The sequence below is a fragment of the Alexandromys fortis genome, unplaced genomic scaffold (genome assembly GCF_014885135.2).
Source record: "Alexandromys fortis isolate MF-2015 unplaced genomic scaffold, M_Fortis_MF-2015_v1.1 scaffold_36, whole genome shotgun sequence".
NCBI classification, from domain to species: domain Eukaryota; kingdom Metazoa; phylum Chordata; class Mammalia; order Rodentia; family Cricetidae; genus Alexandromys; species Alexandromys fortis.
Genome location: NW_026067915.1, coordinates 10,907,267 through 10,913,266, shown reverse-complemented (window position 1 = coordinate 10,913,266; position 6,000 = coordinate 10,907,267).

The following is a 6,000-nucleotide window of genomic DNA, read 5'->3' as shown; positions in this document are numbered from 1 at the left end:
AGGGCTCCCCAGAATGGTATTCCCTTCCACTTCACAACTTGTGTCATGGGCTGCTTCCTGGCCTTCTGAGGACCTGCCATCTGGTAGAGTCAGTGTCAGGGGGCTCCCTGAAAGAGAACTTTCTGAGGAGACTTGACCTGAGGCATCTGAGACTTGACCTGAGGCATCTGAGACTTGACCTGAGACTTCCTGGGATCTGCTCCCCTCCTCTTGAAGAAAGCGAGGCTCTGAGGGGAGGCCCCACCCCAGGGCAACTGGAGGATGAAGGGACGAACCAGGCCATGCTGGGAGACCAAAGCTCCATCCAGTACCTATGCCATCCCTGAGGCCAGGGAGGTGAGCCTGCCCTGGGGCTGAGGCTGAAGCTAGGCAGGTGTGTACTTTATGCTGGAAAGTTTGGATTCTCCCTAACACCACAAAATAAAGTCCCTAGCTAAGAACCAGGACTTGTAGGTCTTGTTTCGCTGGGGCTAGGCTGCAAACCCTGGAAGGCTTCTAAGAGGAAACATTGGGGTGCATATAAGAGAAGGCACGGGACTAGTTAGCCTATAGTGCAAGGCAGAGACCAGTGGCTCCTGGGTGCTTTAGGGACCATGTCTGCTTCTCAGAGTCTATAATCTGAGCCTGGTCCAGCATACTTCCTTGTCCCTCTCTGTCCCAAGGAACCCTCTAAGGCTATGCTTGACCTAGAGGGTTAGTAAGGAGTCATCTTAGAACCGGTTCTGCTCCATGGGCTGGAAATGACTTCTGGGGGCGGGGGTGGGAGGCGGGGGAGGGTCAAGCAAGGGTATTACTTGCAGGAATGGCCCGGATGCCAGATGCCAGCATGCTAGTGTCCCCTGCTTCTTGTGTCCCCTGTTCTCGCACAGGAGACAGGGAAGGAAAGTGTGCACCAGGGCTGGGGAGGCCTCTAACAGAAGTGCAGGAGTGAGTGGAAAAGGGGGCTTTTCGTCTACGCCACAGGAGGCTGAGGGACCTCAGGAACACAACCTTAGCCAGGGCAGGCAGAATCTGCATCGTGTACCTTCCAGCAGTATCCGGCACTGGCTGAATCTGGTCCTGCTGCTGGTGTCCCCTCCAGCTTTAACTTCAGGGTGGTATCTGAGCCATGATTAACTATCTACAAGGCTCTCTCTCTCTCTCTCTCTCTCTCTCTCTCTCTCTCTCTCTCTCTCTCTCTCCTCTCTTTCACACACACACACACACACACGCACAAGGTTTTATAAATTTTCTCAAAGTGCTTCTTCTCTCTGGAAGGCTCAGCCAATGTCCATGGTCTTTGCCGCTGGTTCTGCTGCTGGGCAGCCAGGCAGACACATCTCTGATCCAGACAGGGCAAATGTAGCCCTGATCCCAGCCTCAGAGATGTCCCCAGGATTTGCCAGTTCCAGGCCTTGACCCAGATAGTGTCCACTGAGGCAGTTGGGATGACAGGAAGACGTCCCAGAGAGGGCCCAGAAGACATCAAATGGCCCAGCATGGCCAAGGACCACCCACATAGAGATCCTCAGACCAAAGGCAGGACAGAGTATCCAGACTAGGGCCTCCTCACCCAGGTCCCTGTCACAGCCCCCAGCAAGTACCCGGGGTCTACATTCATGCCTCCTCCTGCCTTGGCCCCCTCCTCCCTTCTAACCACAGTGCCCCGAGGCCTCTGGAACTCGTGCCCAGGACCTCAGTGATATTTTGAGTTTAAGAAAACTTTGCAGTCGGCAGGCGCTCTTAAAGGTTATAAATAGCGACAGCGGGAGCCCATGCCGGGAGAGGCGGAAACACGTGTCAAATACGCCTGGGAGGAGGGTATTCCAAGGCCCAGACCCCGCCACCCCACCCCTCACACACACACACACACACACACACACACACACACACACACACACACACACGGACCTACCAGGCTTCTGGGCATTTTACAACCACTGGAGCGGGAAGTCACACCCCACCTGGAAGGTGGCTAGGAAGCAAGACCCCCCTTCTGCCCCCCAAGCAGGGTCCCTGGTGGCTGAATAGGTTGCCAGGGGCACGTGGGGGCATTGTTAAAAGGTTTAGGTGGGAGTTTTTCTCCTTCCCTCTTCCTCCACTAGCACCCCTACCCCAGCCTGAAGCTTCCCAGCAGAGAAGTACAGGCAGGGCTAAAGGGACTCGGGACAGAGTTCGCTCTAACCCATCAGCAGCTAGAAAGAAGCCCTTTGGACCAAGTGAGGTTATTTTAAAGCCATGAGAGAGTCAGGCAGTCTGTAGAGCCACAAGCCTTAGTTCTTTTTATCAAGCCCCGCTGCTACCTCCTTTCCATTCAGAAATACCTTAGCAAGCCCAAGTAAAGTGTAAATTAAGGACTGGAGGCAAAAGGTCCAAGAGGGAAGTAAGCAGATCCCAGGGCCTCGTCCTTTGGTGATCTGATCCCAATGTTTCTGCCTCAAAAAAAAAAAAAAAAAAAGAAAGAAAGAAAAAGAAAGGAAAGAAAGTTTCTTGCTGGCGGTTAAGGAGGAGAAGGCCCGGGACAGGAAGAAGACTCCTTTACTTCAGGGTGATAAAGGATGTAATTTGTCAGCAACCCAAAATAGGACACAAAGGTCTCAACAAGAATGTCTACAAGAAGGGATGCTGCCATCTCAGGCTTTAAAGCTCAAAGATGTGCTCTAGTGTTTAGGGAGTGCACTGTCCTCAGGGACCCAACCTAAGACAAGACAGTCGGTCACGAAGGCCCCACAGCTGCTGAGGGAATAGCCACTCTCCATGACCACCATGAATCTTTCCAACTTCCCTCTGGGTAGGGCTAAGAGGTAGGAACTCCTATCCCCTATGCACAGCCAAGCCTCCCGTCACTGTCTTCAGTCCTGTGTCCCTCATATCCTTATACCCCCTGCTGGTCCCAAGCGGGTCTGGGGGAGGCAGCCACGCTTGGCATCCAAGCACTCTGAACCTCAGGGAGCCCCAAAGGGTTTATGGGGCTCCCAATGAATGGGAGCCTGTTGAGCTCTGAGGGGGCCCAGCCCAAGTAAACATAGTTGGGTCTAAGCTGCCATTCTCCCCCTGCCTACTTACCCAGGACCCATGACCAAAATACGATTTCCTGTACCCAGGCTAAGGGCCAGAATCACCCCTCACAGCCTTAGGCTGAGGCCCGCTGGAGGAACACAGACCAGCCTGAATGCCGGATTTCCAGATGCAAAACTCCCCCCATATCCAAAATGGATCACTTTGACTCTCAAACCCTTCATCTGTTAATGGCAGATTAGAAACTGAGGCAGTGAGTAGGGAGGGATCCAGCTCAGGGTTGCACAGATCAAGCAAAATAGGCCCCAGGCAAAGTTCCATGACAAAGTGAAGGATATCAGGATAAGGGAGAGAGTCCTGTGTCGGAGGGTCAGGGTGGCAGCTACGCTTAGCAGGAAGCTTCTTACTTCGGACGCAACAGCACAATGACCTATACAAATGAACTCCGGGCCCTCTGTGACCCGGCCTCAGAATGGCCAATACATCCTTGAAAAGCCCTTGAGTAACAGACCTCAGAGTAGCTCAGGTTGGGAAAGGATGCCTTCAAGGGCTGTTTCTGCTGTTTGTCACGGTTCTGCCGTATGCCCTGGCTAATCCACTCTGTTCTCAGGCCTCAGTTTCCCCCGCCAGCAAGCCATGTATTAACAAGCTCCTTGCCTCCCTTTCTAGTTTGTGAGCCCGAGTAGTACACTGGAAAGCTGGGTGAGGTGGTACTCGCCTTAATCCCAGCACTCCACTCGGAAGGCTGATGCAGGAAGACCAGGAGTTCGAATTCAGCTTGGGCAACACAGGGAACAGCTAACTATCTCAAACCAAACGGCTGACGTGGTGGTGCTCACCTCTATAATACCAGGACCGAGAGAGGCGAGGGAGAGGAGGGGATCAGGAGTTAAAGGTAGTCTAGGCTATGTACCAAATTTCCAGCCAGCCTGGGCTACATATCAACAACACTCTGCCTCAAAACAAAGCAAAACCCAAACAAGCAAAAGAGTAAAGCAGAACAAAAGACATTGAGAACAAATGTGTAGAACCCACGGGCAAGAAGGTCTAGGGAGAGGTGGGTGACTCCTGGGGACAAGGGTCCTAGGAACATGCCCCGGTGACAGAGGGTGGTTTGAGGCAGCCACCTCACGTGGTGGGCACTGGAGGCTGGCGTTGGAATGTGCTGAGCGGCCGCTGCTGTGCGAATCATTAGACCTCGTCAGGCCCAACCGGGGCTTCCAGACGAAAACCAGCTCAGACTGGGCTCAGGCACAAGGGCAGTCTCCAGCCCAGGTCACTGGGTTCTGGGGACCTGGGGTGATGTTTCTAGGATCGTGCATAGTCTCTGTGTTCCTATTTGTCTACATCTTTCCCTCTGCATCCACTTCTGGTTCTATTCTACAGACTCACAAAGGAGGGTCACCCTGTGTATAGGCCCCTGCTACTACAGACAAGCAGACCCCTGGGTCTGGGAGGGATAGCAGTGTGAGGCCAGAAGGGGTCAAGACAAAGGCTGGAGTGAAAGAAGAGCCCCATATCTCTCCTAGCTGAGACCTCGTGAGACCTCGGGAATTCTGTTTGTTTGGGTTGTTTTGTTTGATTGGTGGTTTTGTTTCTTCTTTATTTTCAGTTACATTTATCTTATCTCTCTATCTCTCTTTGTGCCTGTGTGTGTGTGTACACGTGTGCCATGGCACATGTATGGAAATCAGAGGACAACTTGCAGAAGTTAATGTTCTCCATCCACTATGTGAGTCTCAGGGGTCAAACTCAAGTTGTTAGGTTTGCTTGATGGCAAACTCCTTTACCCGATGAGCCATCTCATTGCCCACTCCACCCCCGTTTTGAGACAGGGTTTCATGCGGCTCAGGCTGGCCTCAAACTCTCTGTGTAGCCAAGGATGACCTTGAATTTCTGATTCTCCTGCCCCCAACTCCTTATTTCTGGGATTACAGTCATATGACACCAGGTTAAGCGGCTCTGGGAGTTGCCTTTATGGCCAGCAGGCATCTATAGTACCAACTGTGCTACAACCCTAGCCCCTATGTGTTTATTTTAATCTATGTGTATGCTGTGCCTGCATGAGTTTATGTGCACCACGTGCATTGAGGTGCCTCCAGATGCCAGAACACTTTGGATCCCCTGGAACTAAAGGTAGATGTGAGCCAGCTAGTGTGGGTGCTGGGAACTGAACCCTGGTCCTCTGTAAGACCATTAAGTGCTCTTAACTGTGGAGCCTTCTCTCCAGTCCCTAGTTATTATTTTTGAAACAAGGTCTCCCTGTGTAACCCAAATTGGGATCACTGTACTCAGCTCTCCCAGCTCAGCATCCTCCCCGACACACACAAACACACACACACACACACACACACACACACACACACACACACACGCCATTTCTGAGTGATCCAACCCAGGATCTTACTCATGCTAAACAAGACTCTTCCCCTGAGCTCCAGCTCAGATGTCTGCTTTTCTCCCTGGGATATGAGTCCAAACCAGACAAAGCCCAATTTCTTTTCAAAGTGCCTAAACCTTGAATAAGGTCACTTATCGATGCCGTGTCCATGCCATGCGGCTGGCAGCCTGGGATTTCTGAGAGGCAGAAAGGGCCAGAAAGATTAGACAGAAACAGGGTTAGATAAACGGGGAATTGGTCAGTGAGGCTTGGCAGGGCAAGGGAAGGCAACTGAGGCAGGGCTCACTGGAGGTTGAGCTGGCCTGGTGCCTGGAAAGCAGATCCGTGAGGGTTGAGGGGAGGGCCCAGTCCAGAACACTGGCAGGCTTGGGATCTGGGACAAAGTCCTGAGCCAGTGCATGGCTTGGTAAAAAATGATTAATTTTTCTTTGCAAGCCGGAGCTCTGACCTGGGTCTTTTCCTGTCCTCATCAGCAGCGTCCTCGCTCAGGCCTGAGCTGCAGAAGCTTCTCTAGAGCTTCCCATGGCCTCCCCATGGCCAACCTGAGTCTACTCCTCAACCTGAGGCCCCATCTGAAAGGCCCGTGGATTACAGGTAAGTGT